Source organism: Ambystoma mexicanum, chromosome 1q, assembly GCF_040938575.1.
Source record: "Ambystoma mexicanum isolate Mex_15411 chromosome 1q, UKY_AmexF1_1, whole genome shotgun sequence".
NCBI lineage: Eukaryota > Metazoa > Chordata > Amphibia > Caudata > Ambystomatidae > Ambystoma > Ambystoma mexicanum.
The window spans coordinates 348,017,412-348,037,783 of NC_090922.1; the positions used below are offsets into that span (position 1 = coordinate 348,017,412).

Here is a 20,372-nt window from a genome sequence, read left to right on the forward strand (position 1 = left end):
TCTATATGGAAACCTGACTAGAACTGAGCAAGATTGTCAAATGGATGTTGGTAACGTGAAGAAGCTGAAAGACTAAGAGGTGGAGTGTCGCTTTGCAGAGATTAGCAAATCAAAAAGGCAAATCAGAGGCCGCCTATAATTTCCTTCCAGTGAAGGTTGCAAAGACATGATAGCAATTCATCATCAGTCCTGCAAACGGGCATCCAGACAGCAATGGTTCAAGGAGACCTGGAGAAACCATACGGCCTCCACACTAATTTGCCACATAGGACTCCACTTTCAGAAAGCCACACGTACTGAATTACTGAATGATACAATAAACTCTAATTCCAATAACAAACGTGGTTGCTGAATGTAATCCTAGCGACACATTAAAGAGGTGGCTCCAAAAGGTAACACAAATACATAGTACAGGCAATGCAAAAATTGAAAGCCATTCTATGGCCATAATATAAAAGTATCATCGCCACCATGTTTCACCACAGGAGTATGTTAAATTACACTTATTACACCTATATGATAGCATGAAAATATAAAATGTGTCTTCAGTCATCGAAGTCCAGAGAATAAACATCCAGCATATGTACATTTATTCAAACATGGTGAGCTGGAAAACCTGTGGCTGGGCTGACTGATGAAAGGGCCAAAAAGAAAGGGATTTATCCAGAAGAGTGATTTTTGACAACAAAGGCAAAGCCAAAAAGGTTGAAACCGAGTTTCATCATGCATTGAAAAGACAATAGAATGACCTCAGCGTTATAGGTTTCGTTAATGGGCTTAATTTAAAATGGCTGTGAAATATTTAGAAGTTAATCATTCGTCAAAAGCGGATGAAGTACCAGCATGAACCTGCGACAGAATGCATGAAGCATCACTATCATTAGCAACCTAAATTACAGAGGATGACAATAAAAACACAATCTTTTGCATTAATTAGTTTTGAATTCAGCTCAGTTCGAATTCTGGTTGGCATCAAATATGTCTTCTTCTTTTAAATCATGTAGAAGATTACCTCAACTGGTATATTTTCAGGAACTAAGCAGTATTATCACGTGGAAATCGTTATTGACCTCCACTCAGCCAATCAAAGTGGCAACGCTGCAGGGTTTCTTATTCTATCCGATTCCCTCTCCTGCGTGCAACGTCACTGACTGAAAAAGAAAACAAGCAAGAAACCGGTTTCATGTCAACAAAAATGCTGGTATTAATAAAATAAATAAACCAACGCCATCCAACAAAGTTATAATAAACAGAATAAAATACAGTATATATATTCTAGTACTTAAAAATCATCCAAGGGCTATCTAATGTGCCTAAAACATAAAAGAAGTCATCTCTTCTTCTTTAACGCAACTAAATTCCTTTGTGTAGTTGCTCATTCCTCCATGGGCTCTTGGCCCAAGTCTGATAAAAAAGTCTTCAGCACTGCGATGATCAGCAAAAGAGTGAACTTGGCCATCCAGAACCACTCTACAAATTGCAGGGTAAATCATGTAATATTTTAAGTTTTTGTTTCTCGCTTTCTCTTTAGTCATAGTAAAAGACGACCTTTTTTCCAAAACATCTCTGCTCAAATCTCCAAAAATGTATCTTATTACCTCCCCAAGCAAAGCCTCCCAACTCCCAAGCCCTTTTCAAAATCAACTCCTTGATGGGGAATCTCAAAAATGTTACAACAGTGTCCTGGCCTCTGCCAAATAGTTAACTTTGGACCAAGGGATCTATGCGCCCTTTCCATTTCCAGGGACGTTTTGAGATCCAAATGGAGTAATTTAAACAAGTTCATCTCCAAAAAATCAACTGGACAATCTTTCTCTATATTTTCAGGAAATCCAGCAATGTGAACATTGGTCCTCCTGGAAACGTTTTCCTGCTCAGAGATTGATAGACAGCTTCTTATTTTGCAGATATAAGTCTCTAATTTGCTCAGCCATCTTCTGGGTAACTCCATCTATTGAAGTCAAACGACCCTCCACAGAATCAACTCTGGTGGACAATTCAACATACCTCTCCTCGGAGGCAAACCGTTTCATCTTGATCGCAGCAATATTAGATATCACCTTGGTCAAGAGCTCCAGCAACTTGTATGCTCTTCTATCATTCTCCTTAGTAACCGCCCACCACCTTTCTGCCTCTTTGCTCTCTGATTTGTTTCAGGCTGATTAGAGTCAGACATCGTGTATAAGAGAAGACGAGTACAGCACAGCTTTCAAGCTGCCTATCGTGGAGCTGCAGGTTCTACCTTCAATACTTAGCTAGTGTTAATTTAATAGGAAATGTTTTTAAAATGTGTGTGTATTATTTTAAACTATGTATTTACAAAATAAATGGTCCTCTATGGGATTTGTTTTAATGTGTTATTATAACAAATTGGATTAATAACGTAATACGAGGCATGGAGTCTTACCCTTACGGATACAACACGCCAGGTCATACAACCAACTCTCACGCAAGACAACATACACAGACGTCAGTTTCTCCTGGGTCTGAACCTATCCTATCCTTCTACCCTCACTAACACAGCCTGCCCTCTTTCTAGCAGAGCCACGAGTGTGCCCGGAGACTGCCAAAGTGGTGGTAATGATGCACAATATAAGACAACGTAACATAAAAAATGCAAGTCATAAACGCACATTATATTCAACAACACTAGAAATTATTACATTTAAAAAACAATTTACAAAAAGCTGCAGGAAGAGTCATACAATTCCCCTTTAGTCGAAAGCTATCGGTTGGCATCAAATCCCCAACACTTTTCTTAACAAATGGCACTCCCTAGCACAGAGGTCTCTAACCAGCAGCGATCCAGATGTTTTGAATGATGACTCATGATCCATTACCATTTAATGTGCTGGCTAGGACCAACAGGAGTTGTAGTCCAAGATCTTTGGATATTCAAAGGTTGCAGACCCCTGCCCTGTCCCATACACGGCATAAACAGTGTGCTATGGTGTATACTTCAATAGTGCAGGAGGTGTTTTGTGCCTAAACCACTACTTCAGTAAGTGGAGACCTTTGCCTTAGGCCTCTTGAATTTTGTAACATGCAGCAAAGCCTCGTTTTTATGTTCACTCCAAAGGAACAGCAGTGTCAACATGGCGACAGGCAGATTTCAAAATGTGGTGAGTGACCATGAGTCCGTCTTGACTTCAACTGTTTGACTTAGTCCCAAAAGGTAATAATTGCTTAACGTTAGACACCTCTCAACTAATTACTGCCACATCAAATCCTCTGAACTTTTCTGTGGAATATGCAAAGCCAAATTTAGGTAAATAGTTTTATCTATCACATATTCTCATTGAAGCATAACAACGTAATCTATTCCAGCCATCTTTGCCATACACGTTTCTGGTAGTTACAGCAGTGGGCCAAGAACATCAAGTTTGGTATTCTAAAAGAATACCTGCTACAAGATCTCATCAAGCAGCGTGACTATATACAACCTTAAATATATCGATCTAAATGCAAATGGTGACCCACATGATACAAGCTACATAGAGCTGGCTCCTATAAATATATATATAAAAATGAGGAGTGCAAGAAGAAGGCGGTATTGAAAGATGAGGGCGGGAAGACAGAGGAAGCAAGCCATAGACGAGAACTGGAGTCTAAAACCATCACAAATCCATTAAAAGCAGTTCATGATCTTGCACTGGAAAATTCAGCAAATTTGATTGCAGCCAACGGGCTGTCCCCACCTTGGTTGTGCAAACTGAAGTTGTCAAGCTCTGCAGGAAAGAAAACTAAGCCTGCAAATTACGGTGAATACTGTGGTAGGGCTGTGAAACAAAGATCAGTAACAGTGAACTCCCTCATACAGCCTTCGGCAGAGGATGCAAGAAGCTTTTCACTACAGGCCCATACGCATTGAGACAAAAATGTGGTAAAGGTTTCAGAGAAGGCAATCCGAGGCGCTTAGGCAAGTTCTTGAAGTAGCTCTAGAGTTTTGAATTTTAAGAGCAACAGAACTATAAGAGAACATGGGATAAACACGTTATCAGAATATCTTAGTAATTAGAAATATAAATACAGATAGAGGAAAGGCAGCATATGGTAGAAGGGTCCTTCCAAACCCGACTCCTTTCAATTATGTGTTCAACATAGTCCTATCGTCACTTTGATAGAACTTTTTGCCAGAAGCTACCTATGCCTGCTTAAAAAGGAACCCCCATCCATGGGAAGCTCAAATGCCATCAATTGTAAAGAGACTAAAAGAAGTACTCCATGATAAAAAAAAGAGCATAAAACATTAACAACTTGGAGAAACCAGTGATAAACTAAGAGATGCTTTAAGAAACAAACCTCTGGCATGCCTGCATCATGAGTTGGGTCAACTGCTTATAAGGCCACATGATTTGAACGTATTCCATAGGGTATGTTCTTCGATTAATAAAAGACTGCTTAATTGTCGGCTGCTGTTTTGTAAGAACTGAGCAAAATACACATCCAACCGGAAGATAGTACTAGATCATACAATGTTGGACTAACATAGTCAAGCTCAGGAATCATCTAATAACTGGATAACATGGCCCGAACTACATTGGTAAAGCAATTCATGTAATTTTGAGTGAAGCAATTCATGTAATTTTGAGTGAAGTTCAGTCATTGCGTTTTTTTCAAGCGTCTCAGGCTGCAGTAATGCTGGGTCTCTCTGTCCAGTTCTTTTGGATCTGACCTATTGCCTTCCAGTAGGATTTTAAAGAGTGCAAACGTTGTATTCATTTTATATTGTTGTGCCTTTCTACCCATGTATTGCCTTTCTACCTATGTTTTTATGTCCAACGATTGTAACTCTGATGCAAAGGCCAGCTAGCCAAAGTCTATTAAAAACTTAAATTGCAATTTACCCATCACATCAAGCACTTTGCCCTGCTGTATTAAGTGCAGAGAAAGAGGATGCTGAGGATGAAGACCTGCACTACATTGCTGCCATGGTCACCACCAATGAGATGGACTGGGGATTCAGGGGCAAGGCAGAGATTCTATGTGGTGAGAACAAATATTGCAGGTGGATATATTTTTATAAATTTTGCACTGGTATTAAAAGAGGTAAATGACAAAATGTGGGCTACCAACATCGCATCCCCCTGCAAGGAAATGCCAGCGTGCCCACCTACCCCATTAGAGAGGACTCCTGTTAAGATCTCCTGATCGGCCCGAAGTAGTGTCCGCCAAGAGGAAAGCTAAAAATGTCATCATGGCTGAGACATGATCTTAAAACGATCCAACCGAAGACAGACTATCCTCTCCTCTAAGTTGACTTACGTGTCAACTCCTGAACGGTCTCAACTGGAGTTGAAATGGAAGGGTCTACACCTGGGAAGCTGTAAGTGGAGGCGAGTGCCCCCAACACAGCTGCTGGGTTAGGTGGTGCAGAAGCGGCTGCAGAACTCGAGGAGGTGCCTAGGAAGGGGGCAGGCTCAGTCAAAACAGAATGCACTGATCAAAAAAGACTGGAGTAGCCTGTATGTGCAAGGCTGGTGTAAAAGGCTATTCCAGGGTGGAGGTCCTGAGGCATAACCCCAAACAAGAGTATGTAGGTCACGAAAGAAACCTTTCACAGCTGAGAAGTCGCCAGGTTTTGAAGTTTACTTAAAAACTGCTCCTCAGAGGATGGTTTGGAACGAATGGGGGGGCAGCCGGTCATGTGTATAAATCACCAAGCATCAGCTTATATTAAGGACGACTGAGCCATGGGGCCACAAAGTTTAGTGGTTAAGGTGCAGTAGCAAATTAGAGCTAATGTTAAGGGCACTCTTGTAGGAGCAGACCACTACCAACTGAAGAAAATCTCTTCCTAAAGGGCAGGGTTTGAGGGAAAGTTTCTCGGTAGAGACTCCCCAAGCAGAGGGGGTCTTGAGGAAAGCACGCTCCAAAATGGCTACCTCTTCATTAAAGGCGGTGTCGGACATTTTTTGTAGTGGTCATTTCACATGCATCACACATGCTCCTGATAAATGATGCCCTGAACAAGGCCTTGAACTACAACAGGATTTCCCACTAACAGGTTAAAGAGGATTAAAGAATTGTATACAACAAGCAAATAAATAAGTGTAATATCAAGGAGCTGTCAGTGCAATTAATTGAAAAAAGAAACTAAAAATCAAAAGATTTGTCGGTGCAGTGTTTCAACGCTTTCTCCATTTTTGACTGTGCTGGCCTGATGCAGTATATGATTGAATCACTAGTGATAACAAAACCATACCTATATCATAAATCTGGGGTAGTGACACCAGACGGCAATCTGCAACTTCAAACATATTGGGGTTGTAATTGCATTAATTTAGCCATGAGTTTGTATTTATTCTCGACAGTCACACAAAGCCCAGTCCAAACTAATTTATTGTCATGTAATAAGCTTAAATATTTCAATGCTCTTACCCACCTCTACTTTTTGTTTTAAATACCATTTATACGGCACTTGATTTCTCTTTCTTGCCATCATGTTAAGGGTCAAGATGTTAATACTGGATGTTCATGTCTAAAAAGTCTGTTTAGCAGAACAACAAGACACCCTCTTGTTCCACACACTCTTTTTGCTCAGTGCATCTGGGGAGCAATTGACCCATAAATCCTACGGTTTACCCCCTTCTCTTTTTTTAGATTAGGCTATTTTGGGCACCTGTGAGAAACCTGAGGGTATTCTCCCAGTAAGACCTCAAGGACCCCTTATTCAGTTGGCCAGGACACAGCCATCGCTGTTGGATCCAGTTCCTGGGGTGGACCAGTGGGGGAGGATCACCTGGGTAGGGGAACCTGGGATTATGCTAGGGGGAATACCCCAGGTAAGATGCAGTATTGTGCCAGAGAAGGAGAGAAAGGCAAGATATCCGAGGCTATCATGGGCTGCATTGCATCTGCCTCCCTTCCTCCCATTAGATCTCTCTGGCCGCGATCCAACAACCCCGAGGTACGTAATCAATCCTCCAAGGTCCCAAACCCGGTTACAGCTAAAAAGCATTTCTCCCAAAATCCTTGTTTCGCTGGTCTCCATTCAAATACTCCCTATGCTTCTTCTTTCCGTTCCTCCGATTATCATATTCCGCATTCCCAAACTGATCAGACAAAACACTACAATTCCCACAATCCCCTTTTTTTAGGTCATGGCCCCAGCTATTCCTGCATACCCTGCAAACCCTCCAATCCTGTCCCTCTGATTTTCATTGTCCAAAATACCAACCTACTATGACAGAACACTACTGTTACCACCATCCACTATGTTGTTCTTCATCCCGTTCCTTCTCGTCCATTACACAAACTTACACACTTCCTTTTGCTGTGCTGTAGGATACTCTGACACTCCAACCCCCCCCCTCCACCCCTTTTTACGTCACAAATCATTTTTTACACCCAAGACAATGGACTGATGTAAAACCGGTTTAGCCGACATGTCCCGACACAAGGGTCAGGCACAGTCAGGCAATTGACTTAAATCACACACACCTGACAACCCTTCCTTTTGCCCACAGGGATAAAAGGTGGGGCCAGAGAGCATAGTACAAGCAAAGCGAGTACAGCAGACAACAACGAGATGGCTACCATGCAGCAGTTCAAAAGAAGGAGAAAAGCGAGAGGGCGGCGAGGAGTGAAGTGACCTTGCCCTTTTCGTCCCAGGCACGTGGAGCCTTCGTAGAAGAGAGCCTAAGACCACGAACAATAGCACAAGTGTCCTGCAGCAGATATCAACGGTACATGTGGCAAAACTATGCCGAAAAGCACAGGCGGAGGAAGCTCCCGCGCCCATGGAACCAGCCTTGAATCCAGAAAGCCAACAGCCAAGCGGTTCGACACAGCCAGCGAGTCGAGGGGAAAGCCGATAAGAACCGGGCTGTGATGAGTGAGAATCGCAAAGTGGCAAGTTTTGAACCAAAGCTGATAAACTGTGAATGAACTGTTAACAGTGTAAAGGGGAAAACCAGCTACAGAGGGAAAGCGGCACCACGTGGGTGCTAACTCAAGATACTCTGATCGAGCTCCATATGAGAGAAACTACAAGTACCAGAAGGCCGTAGGAGGGCCAGCGAGTGGTCATACAGAGGGTCAAGTAAAATCCCAGTACAAATCGAACTTTAATCTACAAGCACTATGAAAGAAAAGGAAGCAATACCAAACGATATTGGACAAATGTGAAGTAAAGAGGGGTCCAAGCCAGACCAAGGGAGATCCATGGGTGAAGCCATCACCCAAGAAAAAGACATTGAGGGAGAAGAAATCCTGCAAGAGGCGAGGGATCTGAGCCCGACCAAGGGAGATCCAGGGTGAAGCCATCAACTGAGAAGATAAAAAGGCAAGAGGGGTCTGAGCCCGACAGAGGGCGATCCAGGGGTGGACCCACCACCCAACGAACCTTAGAAAAGAATTTTCATTTGTTAAAGCAACTTTTGTTTTGTTGTTTGAACACGTCGGGTCCCCAAAGGCAAGAGACTTTCTAGTGAAACGAGACTTGGCGAGCGATGGCCCCGATAACTGAAAGCTCGAGGGTTAAAAGCTGAACTGTCATCTCGTGCTAGAAAAGCCCAAGACTGTATTGTGCTCCAAGCTCCATTCTGTGTCAAAACCGTGGGGGAAGAGAGACCCAGGCTACTGCATCCCGACAGATTATGTTAGAACACTTCTTTCTTTTCTTGAGAACTATCCCACACGCCTTTTTGGTATTAGTTGTGAAGTTTGGCAATGGGTTTCTTAGTATAGGCCATTTTATTTCGACACAACACCACTAGGAGTGCTTTATTTTCATTTGATATTTGACGCTTGCTCCCATCTTAGATTAGGCATTTCTCCAACCTGCATACAGTATTCATTGTTCAATAAACACCCTTGAAATGTGATCACATGTGTCCGTCTTACTTGTTGTCACCATGAATTCCTAAGCAAAATATGTTGCAGTGGTGTACATGTAGGAGGGAGATGACATGTGAGGAGGGACACACAGCTTGTGTGCATTTTATTTACCCACCCATGGCCATTCTAATCCCTTTGGCCATTTCCACCCACTACGTCCCCATTCCAGCCCAAAACACATCCTGTTGGGATCTATTTGAGCTTCGTCTATCAAGCAGTAATATCAAACGTTAGGCTGTCATTGGTTTTTCTAAGCAGTCTGCTGAGAGTTAATGGCGTATTTGCAGCTGTAAATGGCTACTGGTGTAATAAAAGCGTCTTCACCAAGTGCGCCTTCAGCCTCTTGATTTGTATCTTGTCCACGCACTGAAGTCCTGTTAAAAACAAGCAACGATAAAGCCAACAGTTTTGGCTTGAGGTAGTGAATAGGCTATTTGCCAAGTACTACCATATGCCCATTAATCACACCACTTTCCCACGGTTGCGATCTTAGGGCCAGTTGGACCTTTATATCAGTGCCAAGAAGGTTCTATGCCATACCCACACAAAAGCTCAAACTGTTGGCTTTGCTAATGCTGGTTATAAATAGGTATTTATGCCAACTTGATAGAATCTTTCATGTCCTACTTATAACCCCAAATACGATTTTCAATACCAAGGCCAAATGCACAGAGAACCTTACGATTAAATTACAAAAGCCATCTGGGCTAAATGGTTCAAGATTAAATATTATATCTTGGTTCTATGTCAAAAGGGTTTTATATTTCCATATACGACACGTTAGATTTTCAGGTATGTCACTGACTAGCAAGGAGTCATAGGAATTGTATCATGCTTTGGAAAAAACATGCTCACTTTCTCCTCAGCGACAATGTGCCAAAATCGCTTGATGTTATGATCGATATTTCATTTGTCATATTTCTTGGTTTTCTAATAATATTTTTGCCAGTTTCAATATTTTTTTGCAACGGCGAGGACTACTTTGTTACTATTGGATCAACTCCTGTTCAATTATCTATGACTTTTTCACATATCTGGTCTTGCTTTTACGATGGTAGAATCAAATATTTTTTGGGGCACTTCCAACTTGTTTAAGTCATCAAGTTTCCTTCATAGTAGAAGTCTGCATTAATAAACCTAGACCTTCACTCACACCTTCATAAGATGTGAACTGATTTAACCCCATCGTACTACCTTCTTTCTGTATTCCAAGGGGACATTGTCCCCATTGCATAAGTAAACCCTTGTGTATTGCAAGAGGCCATCACCCTATCATTAATCATTTTTAAATTGAAGGAGTTCACTATTAAAACCCAGAACCACCCCTTATCATTACTTCCTTTTTCTTTTAATATGGCTTAGTCAAACCCCACATCTCAGCAAAGACACCCTCTTCTGAGGGATGTTCCAGACTAGCTCGGCAGTTTGCTTTCAAACCATCTATCAAAATTAAGGAATGTAGCTTTAAGATTAAGGCCACTCCATACTTCAACCATTTTTATTACCCTCTCCCAGAAATATAAAATTTAACTACGGTATCTAAATTCGAAAAGGTTTACCATTTAGCTTTTAACTGTAAGCAAAACTTTCCAAGCCAAAATGTAAGGACACTTACCTCATGTAAAATTTGCTAAATGGCATAGAATCATTAGCGCATACAAGCAGAACCGCTTTGGGTATGCCTTTCTTGCTTTTGATGCCTGGCTCAAAAAGCATCAGCATGCGATCAAAATGTTAGTTTCTCGGGGGCGTGGTTGAGCGGTCAAGGAAGATGGCCACTTACTGAGCGAGCTCAGTTCCTCATCTAAATATCTTTATTTATTTTTTTAATGATTCTTTCGCAGGCAGTAACTTTTATAAATGTTTACACCGGATGGGCCAAGTACGGAGACTGCCAGAAGACAAAGATGGTGAATATTATGAGATTAAATGAAGGCGGTCCTTTGTGGTTTCAGTTGTGCCAAGCAGATAATAATGACAGGCCGAAATGCAGACCAATAGGGAGAAGCCGAAAAGAATGGTGCAGGTCCAGAGACCGTGAGCATGTGCCAGAGGTAAAGATTGGGGAACAGAGCTTTAACAGGGTGCTCAGGTCTGGGATGTTAAACCTGAGTGCAGAGAGAGAGGAACTTATTGGAAGAGCGAAATGAGCGGGGAATCCTGGGCTGTTCGAGACACATTACATGGAATGACACAGGGATGAAATGCTGCTCATGGGGGGTAACCAGCCTGACAAATGCGCCCTCCAGCAAGTAAGAAATTGAGGAAGGGATGGTTATAAAATATATGAAACGGGCTTGAGCCACAATGTGCGTACATCCTGGAAAAACTGTCCGACAGTGAACAGATAAGAACGTGGTATTTAATAAGAGGCATCTGGATCTGTGTACTGCGAATAAACATCAATTTATAGTTGGTATGGCTACCCTAATTCTTCTGTACCGAGTCTGGGCTGTCGCAGTCCGATTGTAGTAAGTAACAATAAGCATCGAAGAGATAGTTGCAAACGAGTAGTACATCATACTTGAATCAACGGGTTTCTCTCGAGAGCTGGATTGTATTGTCATTCTGTAAGCAATACTTGAGAGAATCACAATAACAGATATATATATCCATTGTAATTGGTATTAACTTGCGAAGATTAGTGTAGGGTGGCTATTAGAAGCTTGTGGAATCGGTATACCACTGCTGGGAAAATCAGCGCCGGCTAAGAAACAGGGGAAGTTGGACAATTTTGCAAGAAGCACACAAAAAGACTGTTAGGGCAAAGACTGAAGGAGAGTTTGGTTCATCCCTATCAGATACGCCAAATGGTGATAACTCACTTGCCAGCATGATCCAACAATTGCAGCTACATGGCAATATGGACCAAAAAATAGATTCTAAAGTCAAACAACTTTTTACTAGGATTGCAGAAGAACAAAGTTTATCAGTAACAGAGGAAGTAACACATTAGCAACTAACTGATCTACAACAGATGAAAAATGTCAAAGCAAAAAATTACTAGTTGGATAACGGTTCCTGGCGCAACCACATGCATATCCTTGCGTGACTGGAATACACTCAAACAAGGTCTATGCAACTATTCCTTGAAGAAATGAAGCCAGATTTACTGGTTACCACAGCATTTTCCTCAGCACTTACAAATGGAAAGGGCCTCTTCCCGTCCCCCCTCTCCACCAAGAACCATTTAGTAATTTATTTATTTTTATTACAGGGACCTGGGTCTAATCCTTTGTGATGCAAGGGAGAAAGGAGACCTCTTCTACCAATCATCCAAACTAATGAGCTCTCCAAACTACAGCCCATTGTTCCAGTAGGCCAGGAAATGTTTTGACATAGAGGAAAAGGTAATCGGAGCATCAAGTGCAATATTTTTGGGAGCATCAAGTGCAATATGTTTGGCTTTTTCTGGTTAAACTGAAAATAATACACTGTAACAAACCCCATGTATTCATGAATTCAGAGGATGCCTTGCAGTTCGTCACAAATAATATCAGAAAATTGAACTCTATTTAATTAAGCGGTGGGCACAAAAGATGTAAGGCTTAATTGTAGTTAACCGTAGAACTCTCTAGCTAAGACAGCTAAAATTGTACGATGTTGTGATTGGACAATGAGAGTATAGTGAAGTGTCCGAGTTCTACATTCAGTGCACCTTTAATATTAAGACTGGGAATGGGAACGTTAGGTATCCCCAAGCCGTATGAGTGAACAATTAATGGATGACTGCCACATAAGCTACCCCTCCACTTGCAAAGGTTGTCTTTGTTGGAAATGGGCCTTTTTTGCCATGGGTTTAGTGTGCTGAACACTGGTTGTTGGGGATGTATTAGTGGGAGAGGGTATTTGAAGGGGAGTTTATTCTATTATGGACCTCTAGGATTTTATAATTGATATACAATGCTGACTAGTTTTGAGAAATTTTTGCTAGGACACGCAATACCTTTCCAAGACCAATCGGAACTTAATATCAATGGCAATATGCAGATTTATTTAAAATAGAATGTTAGGGGACTTAATAATCCATTTAAATCCTGAAAAATTGTGACCCATCTGAAACCACAAAGTGATGCAGCGCTTCTACAGGAAACCCACCTTTCGAGAGAGAGAAGCATGAGACATTAGCCAAAAGTTGGGGAATTGAAGATAATATTCGGGGTACTCAAATTACTCTTGCAGTGTGATCATCCTTATTCACTGCAATGCACAATATACAGGTATTAAGAACGGTAGATCCAGAGGGTAGATATATTCTACTAAACAGCAAAGTAATTGCCTCTTGAGTCACTGTGAATAGCTGTGCCCCAAAAGTAGACAAATGATTGTCTCAAATCCGTATCAACTAAAAGCAGGAATGTTGTGGGATATGAATTTCTAGTGGCCAGGGATTTTAACGCGGTCATTGATGACAACATGCATAGTGCATCAACCTCTAATGGGTCCCATTTACAATCCACTAATTATTGAATGTATGGGTCAGCTACCTCTCACTAACCTGTGGCGTAAAATACACAGGGATGAAAGGGGGTCTACTCTTTCTTCAGCTTTACATGATTGGTTTTCTAGAATAGATTTATGGTTAGTTACACTTTGGTTCACTAGGGCCACAATTGCATGCCAACATTTACCAAAGACATAACCACTCCCACTACTTCTGCAGCTCAGAACGCCAGATTGCCTCGTATTGACTGGTCATGAAGTCACAATCACTGGCTGATATAGCATTCTGCCAAATGTTGCAAATAGAAATTGAACTATTATTTCAAGAGAACAAAGGGCTCAATCAATCACTTTGTTTGCTACAGTGTGCGAAATATTAATAAAATACACAGGAGTCACAAATTCATTAAATTCCCTCTAGACTTACCGGGCGATTAACTTACGTTTACCTAATCAACCTAACAGAAATATTCTCGACCCATGGTGATGAGGGACACAAATATTGCTAGCAGTTTCTGTGAAACGGTGCATGTCACCAAAAGCCCACTTCATGTTTGGTGCACTACTGCCAGCCACATACAATGAAACTTATTTGATGTTTACTGTAAACAAAGCATTGCAGTAAGCGTCAAATAAACGTTTCAAACATCCTGGAATGTCATTGTATCCGCCAGCAAGGAAGAGTGCCATGCAAATGGAACTCTACATTCATAAAAACTACTTGACGCCAGATACATTCACAGAATTTCTATGAATGAAAATAATTGGGGAATGAAAGAAGTATATTTCTCATCCCATCGCGGGGAGACGTCCCTCTTGTCTTTCCTCTGACGACAGTGGAAGGAAGCCATTGGATGATTCAGACTCCATTTTGCATCACCCCAGACTCCATCTTTGTATTAGGCCGCACAATGATCTCTAAAAGGCCTACTCTCCCATCGTCCAGCGCCGCGCACAGCCAGCTCTTACAACCCCCATCACGTCCTCCACTGTCTGCGCTGCACAAGCCCTTTTCTCACGGACGCCCAGGCGTAAATTGTTGCAAATAGATACAGTATTCCTTCTCTTCCTTTGAGCTCATTGCCATGTATGTGACCGGGTCAGATCTTAACTTGTGTATTCATCAGTCTCCACAACCTGCTCCTGCGACCCTCACTTTAGAAATTACTGCCTGCTCAGACTTTTGCCCCTCTATTCTCCTTTCATGTAACTGTTTGTAAGAGCCATCCCCACGGGCCACCCCAGATTGCCCCGCATATACGTAATCCTGTGTGATCATATATTCTCTGTGGACTAACGCTATTTTCTGTGGCCTAACGCCCATCAATCCATCCGTTTGAACCATGAGCTGCCAGGGAGAATGAATCACAGATCAAAACCCCCAAGAGAGAGACCACTGCACCCCTGCCCCCAAAAAGGCCTCGGGTAAGAATGTGTATATGTTTGCCCACGATTTATAGGCAACCCCTCATTCTGTTATAAGGTTTATGCCCAACATTACTCTTTGCATGCCAATAATTATTGTGTAGTATTAGCAAGAACAGTTACATCTTGTAGACCTAGCCGGACCTTCAACCCCGCGGAGATGAGCCCAGCTGACCCACATGCCCGCAGACCGCCCCAGCCTTAGAAACCAATTGGAATCTGGCACTGTATATTGTTACATAATGCGCCATAGGGTCCCACCAATGAACGATTGTTAGCTTCACACTGTATATCATGACGTATTTTCGCTTTATAATGTACTGTTCATGTATCATTTGGCAGAGCGCTCTCAGAGCAGCAGAGTCCTCTGCATGCATATTTTGCCTGATATAAACTTTGTTCAACTTGCAATCTTTCGCCTGGTCTCATTCCCTACTGGGGTGTGTCCATTTATTCTGAGTCTGGGATCTCTGTTTTGGGGAATGACCACCTTCCACAGGCCTTGGTCGGAAAGGGCAAGGTCAACTCTCCCCTTGTCACCTTCTCGGTCTGCACCGCCTTTCTCCTCCTCTTGAACTGCCGGGCTAAGTTAGCTCTTAAGTCGTGCGGTCTGCCTTGCTCGTACTGTGCTCTTGCGCTCCACCTTTTATCCCTGTGGGGAAGAGAAAAGGCCGCCAGGTGTGCGTGATCTGGTCTACAGCCTGACCCTGGTATTGGGACACGTCAAGTAAACAGCCCTGGTGTTAGTCTGTTGTCTTTCATGTTGTGCAAAAGTGTTTGTGTGGAAAAAAAGGGTGTGTGGGGGCAGTGTTTTGGAATATCCTACGTGGTAGGATGGGGAAACTGTAGAAAGAAGAAGGGGAATACCACGTCTTGCCCGGTGTCCCACTCCCCAAGGACCCCCATGCAGGTGATCCTCCCTCACTGGTCCAGCCCCAGGAAGCAATAGCCGTGTCCTGGCCACCTGGATGACAGATCCCCGGGGGCTAGCTAGGGAGACACCTTCAGGTATCTCACAGAAGACATTTGGCCAGCTCTCAGATCCTGGAAAATCCGAATGACCAGCCCTACCTAGAGGAACTCCTTACTTTTATGCACTTAAGCGTTACAAACGTTTGGCTTTCCTATAATAATTCCTACTTTTTGGTACACTTCTGTGATCCACATGTATTATGCAGAAACTGGTGTGGGGAGTTTGCAGAGGACATTACTAGGTCATTAATAACTCTATACGTCAAAACCTTTGAAGCCAACTCCTCCATTTTTACCAAGTGTACCAAAATACATGTGCCGGGAACGGATGTTACTTTGGTGTTTATATATTTATATTGTGCTAAATGCCAGACTCCTCCCGCATCAACCCCATGGTCTTCTTCCCAAGCTATCCTCCTTGCCCAAGTACTGTGCTGGCACCCACCTGGACGATGAACTATTCCCCATAACTGACGCTCTAATATGATCATTTTAAAATACTGGTTATGTTACAGGCACAGTGAGAACTGTTCAACATGTGAATATAATTATATCACCTCACACTTCAATAAATGCAATGGCATGGTAAAGGGTGGTAAAGTACCTTGTCAAATTGCATTTTTCAGTCAGATTGCAAGAAATTGTGAACTGGATGGACCCCAGCCAGCCCATAAGATTGGGGGTCTCCAAAAAACCCTTTAAGATTAGTAGCAGCACCCTCGAGATAGATGGGGATGCAGATTCGTACTCTTGCATCAAATAATAATGACAACTCAATAGTTTGGCAATGGGAGTCCGCTTAATGACACGGACAGAAAACGGGGAGTTCAGTGAACATCAGCAACCACTCAAACTTCTTTCTCGCTTAAACTCCACTTAAATTCAGAAAAACAACATTTATACCAAAAACTCATCATCATTGACGTGTACCCTTAAAAACCTAACATGCAACTTGATTGGTTATGGGAAGGTAACTTTAACATAGGTACTATATCTGTATATGGTAACGGGGAGAGGGGATTGGATAATATCGGATGGGGCAACTAAAGCTTTCCTTCAAACTGGCCACTGTAAACGTCACAAAAAGTATGATTCCCCATTGGCTCTACTTTCTATAGGACCCTAGATGACATAGTCCACTATGACTGGGTTGGCATGGAGCCCACACATACTTTTCCACTTGCGCTTAGCAGCATGCAGAATAATGAGCCAGATGCATGGAGTGAGTCTGCACCCCTGCTTCCCTCCAATTTATTTTACAACCATTCATCACCGCAGTGGCCGTGTGTCAATTACTGCTTTGTAGTTTGGCCTCGAGTCGGCTTCTTGGTCTGAGAAAGTTTAAGGAGTATGGGTACGACAAGGCTCCATGCATAGATCTGAAAGTCCCATCCCTTTCTGCCTTCCTTGCCACGTGACTAGGACACTGTGAAACAGGCCTCTTCTTCATGCAATTTCGTGTATTTGATTTACTTCCGTCAGTCGTTTACCATCTGTGGCTTATCTCGACCTTGCTGAACAGGAGACTCTTGTTATTTTGTCTCTTTAAACGTAGGCATTGCTAGCCTATTCCAGCCTGACACGACCTTGGTTTCCTTGCATAGTTACCTTCAGCAGGGTTTCTCTCTGTCTTTAATTCTTGAATTGTCTGCTCTGGCCCTCTTCTATTGAGGCCTTTAGTAACCTCACTCATCTATAAAGTGCTTTGAGGTAGATATGTATAGTTGGCGCTTTCCGCAACTTATTTTACTAATAAACATAAGCAAGCTTCACGATTTCTTCGCTTCTTGCGGTTTCCTGCGCATGTACACGTTTAAACTGGCTTAATGTCTTTATTGTGCATATGGCATAAGTTTCTTAATCTTGAAATCAATTGTTTTACCTTAGGCCCAAGATGTCATTTATCCATGGCATTTCGTCTCCTTATCAGCATTCTTGGGTCATTATATACTGTGTGTCAGTCCGATCTCTCATGACATCACCAGTCATCTTCTTTTATTATCTTCTTGACTTCTTCGGGTATTCCATTTTGACAAACATCCCTTTGTCGTGTCTGTAGATATGGATTTCTCAGTGGGTACCTTAATGTCCAGGTTTGCTTAGGTGTCAGTGCTTCAATAGGTGCTCTTATTCCGATAGGCACTGGGCAGAGCCCGGCTGTGGCTCTCTGCTGGTTTATTTGTGCTCTATGCGTCACATATCTTGGTGTGAATGTTCCTGGCACTTTGAAGGGGGTGGCTGGAGTGCGGTTGATGTCTGGCACTTCCTCTTCGCTCCCCCCTCTGGGCGATTCATCGACCACTCCTACTTCTTTCTTTGCGCTCACCTTTCTGTCCTCCTCTGGATCTGGACATCTAGGTCTGCAGAAATGTTCAGTTGGGGTCCATATCTTTATCACTCCCTTTAAACATTCTGCTGTTCTCACATGCTCGTCTTTGTTTCATGTCATTAGTTGACATTCTCCACTTGGATTGCAATAGATCCATTTTCCCACATATTTTCTATGCTTCTTCGGATACCGAAACATTGTTCCCTCTGGTGCATAAATACTGGCCTTCACAAAGTCTCTTATTTCTTCATCCGTCAGGTCTTTGGGCTTTCATCCTGAGTTGACATTAACATCGTCAGCTTCATCAATCATCTGATTCTGTAGTTTCATCAGCATACCTATGGCTTCTGTTAAGGTTCCATTTTCGTTATCGTGAGATGGTATAAATGTGCAACATGATTCCCCGATTTTTGCAAAAACACCTCCATCGATAGTTCTGATCCTGTCTAGGACATAGCTGCTCTGGAGAGTCATTAGTCGAATCGCTCTTAATTCTTTTGATTGCATTGAATCCTTTTAATTGTTGTGTTGATGGTCTGCAGTAATTCCCATCTGGGTATCTGCAACCATTTAGTATTTGCTCCAATCAGAACTCTTGGCATCAGGATTGCATGAATACTGATGAGGTCAAGCTGACCAACCTGTGTTCATATGGGATTGCATGAAAGGCTTCTTCTGATTCGCCAGAGAAGTAATTCTCTCGCTTAATTCGGCTCATCAGTTCCACAGATCTCCTCTTCTTCATGTGAGCATCTGCTTTCAGGAAAATGTCAACATTCAAGTCACCTTTTGGAATCACCAATGCCGGAACTTGGACATTCACCAATGTGCATATACCTCCCCAATTCTTCGGCAACCTAATATATGCTTTGGATCCACATGCCCAATAATGATCCATGATCATGGCAGTACCATGTACCATTCCTGTGGCATCGAAGATTCGTCCACAGTCTTATTTTCTCCCATGTTTCTTGGACCATTGTTTCTGAAGCACAGTTTGGAATTCTCTAATGGCACTATCTGTAGGGGTCCTCCTGTCTTCGACCCATGTTAGCAGTCTTGCCAGCCTCGGCCATAATGATTTGCATATCCCCTGTGCATTTTCAATGGTTTCCTTATAGTGTCCAATGATCATCCATGCTCTGCAGATCACAACTCCTTTCTCCCATCTGTCTGGTGAAAGCACTGTTCTCCAGATTTGCATTTGAACTCGGTTCCTCCCTCTTTGCGCTTCTTCTGAGATTTCCCTTGGACATTCTGTTTTTTGTTTGTTTCTCTTCTGATTTCCACCCTTTAACTCCAGGCTTTTCATATCTTATCACAATGTTCTTTGTTTTGCCATGGTTTCTTGTCTTTATGTCTTATACATAATCATCTTCATCTGGATCCGTCGTTAAAGTTGCCCATTTGAGTGAAGCATCACTTCCCATGAACTGACCTCTGGTCTTGCACATTGTTATGTGCGACAGCCAGTGTGCTGCCTGCACACAGCTACAAAGATTTTTGACTTCCCCATGCTGTAAGGTAGTAGTGCACACACAAAGTATTCTTCCTCTGAAGTTCATCTTCCAACTTCCTTCATGTGTTGGTACCATATGTTGTTACCCAAGTGTGCTGTGCTGTCCAAGTAATCGTTCAATTCATTATTGTCTTCTTGCGTACTCCTAATTCTTAAGGTCTTCCTGTAGGTTGCTATAACCACATCCTTAAACACATATGTATAGCTTCTGCTTGCTGGAGGATTCTCAGGTATCTTCATCAATGATCCAGGCATTCTCGTCTGTGTTGAGTAGGAGAAAGTTCGGTAAGTCTTTCTTTATCCTTCTGGTTCTTTCTGACCCAGTTTACAAATGTCCATATTGATTCTGCCAGTATCTTAGCAATTGATTGTCTTGCAGGATTTAAGCTTGACCCTTTCGTCGCTGGATCAGGCGTGCGTGTCGGTGCTGTCTCTATTTGTTCATTCTCTAGAGTCTCGTCTCTTTAACAGTTCAGCTTTCTCCATCTGTTTCTCAACTTCTCTTGGTGTGGAACCTCTCATTGTTGTTTGTCCAAGCTTCCCCCTTTCTCTGTAATGTGATTCTGAACTCATTGACACTAGACCAGGTGTGTATGTGCCCCTTATTTGTGTATGTGTACCTTCCCTCAACCCCTTCTCGGGTCTACTTTGCCGACCCTGTCTCCGGTGTTGCAATTCATTTGTTACAACAAGTTTTGTGTGTGTGTGTGTGTGTCATTATTTATCACATCCATCTCAAGTTCAGTCCCTTTTTCATTCTTTCTAGGAACTGGAATGACTATGTAAGGTCTGGGTACCGTTGTAGGTTGAATGCGTACATCATTAGGTGGTTGCACGGGAACC

General features: G+C 42.5%; 1 protein-coding gene across 6 annotated transcripts in view; it reads right to left on the reverse strand.

Moving 5' to 3' along the window:
* GARRE1 (granule associated Rac and RHOG effector 1) overlaps positions 1-20,372 on the reverse strand; it is a 1,148,859-nt gene that overhangs the window by 1,104,030 nt on the left and 24,457 nt on the right. For 3 of the 6 annotated variants that reach the window (XM_069639428.1, XM_069639436.1, XM_069639443.1), the window contains one exon: positions 1,013-1,151. The exons of the other annotated variants lie outside the window; for them this stretch is intronic. The gene's annotated coding sequence lies outside the window, so the exon portion shown is untranslated. The remainder of the gene's footprint in view (positions 1-1,012; positions 1,152-20,372) is intronic. 6 annotated transcript variants of the gene reach the window in all.